This window comes from Halyomorpha halys, unplaced genomic scaffold (genome assembly GCF_000696795.3).
Source record: "Halyomorpha halys isolate HHAL.00 unplaced genomic scaffold, Hhal_1.1 Scaffold264.1, whole genome shotgun sequence".
NCBI lineage: Eukaryota > Metazoa > Arthropoda > Insecta > Hemiptera > Pentatomidae > Halyomorpha > Halyomorpha halys.
Genome location: NW_027109727.1, coordinates 69,169 through 70,301, shown reverse-complemented (window position 1 = coordinate 70,301; position 1,133 = coordinate 69,169).

The following is a 1,133-nucleotide window of genomic DNA, read 5'->3' as shown; positions in this document are numbered from 1 at the left end:
AGTTATTTTATATATAGATATTTTATCTTTTATACATTTTACGGTAGACTCCATAATCACATTCGTAAATTAGTCCAACATTGTCTTATTCTGCAATGAAACTTATTATGAATCAATGTCTGTAATCTATAGCAAAAAATATTAGTGAGTAATAAGTGGCCAAAAACTTATTTTTCTAGCTACCCTAAAGATGGCATTTATCTGGTTTGGACACCGGAGTGATGTTTCAGGACTTAACGTCTTCAACAAACTAATAGATAGCGTGCAACAGACTCGGGTCTGTCTTAACTTACTCAGGATATGTCTAGTTCAGAATATCTAGAAATAGTTATGTTTATCATCCCTTGTCCAAGTACTAATAAAGTAAATTAACGTATTAGTAAAATTTCATTCCAAATACCTCCGACGTACGCGATAATTGGTTAAGGATGGTAAACTGATAAAGAAGTTTCCATGAAAAGTACCAATGGCTTGCCATCGACATTTTTATACCAATGACAGAACTAACTCGACTAAAAAAGTTTCATGTCTAGTTATATTAAATACCTCATATATTCGGAACAGTTTAAATTCAAGTTATTTTGTAAATGATTATAAAATGTAATCAAAATTGCGATAAAAATTAAAGGACAGTCTCTATTAGAAGCATTTCTTTAAAAATTCATTGGTTTGATCATTTAGTATGTTGAGACTTTCAATGATAAAATAAATATTTCCTCTCCGGCCTCCAAGGATTTTTTTTCAGCTTCAAAATATTATGGTCGAGTTAATGGAGATAGGTTCCATTAAAATCAGACCAGAAAAATCGTTTAGGGGAAGTATTGCGCATCAGGGGCCTAGAGAATCAAGAGAGACCTAGAAGATTAAGAAAGCTGCAAATATAGCTATTATATACCATTTCAGCTGTTTACTGATAAAAAGTTTGTTGAGACCAAGGTATGTTTTACTGAGGGAACTCGAGTAGGGATACTCGTATTCCTGTATCGTATTCTACAGTTTAGAGAAAATAAAAATATCTAACCATCTGTGTAGCCTCGATCGCTCTCTTACATAAAATGACTATATTAACATTAAATTAACCGAACCGCACTAACGCACTTAACACGAGGAGGCCCCTCACCTCCGGATTTAAA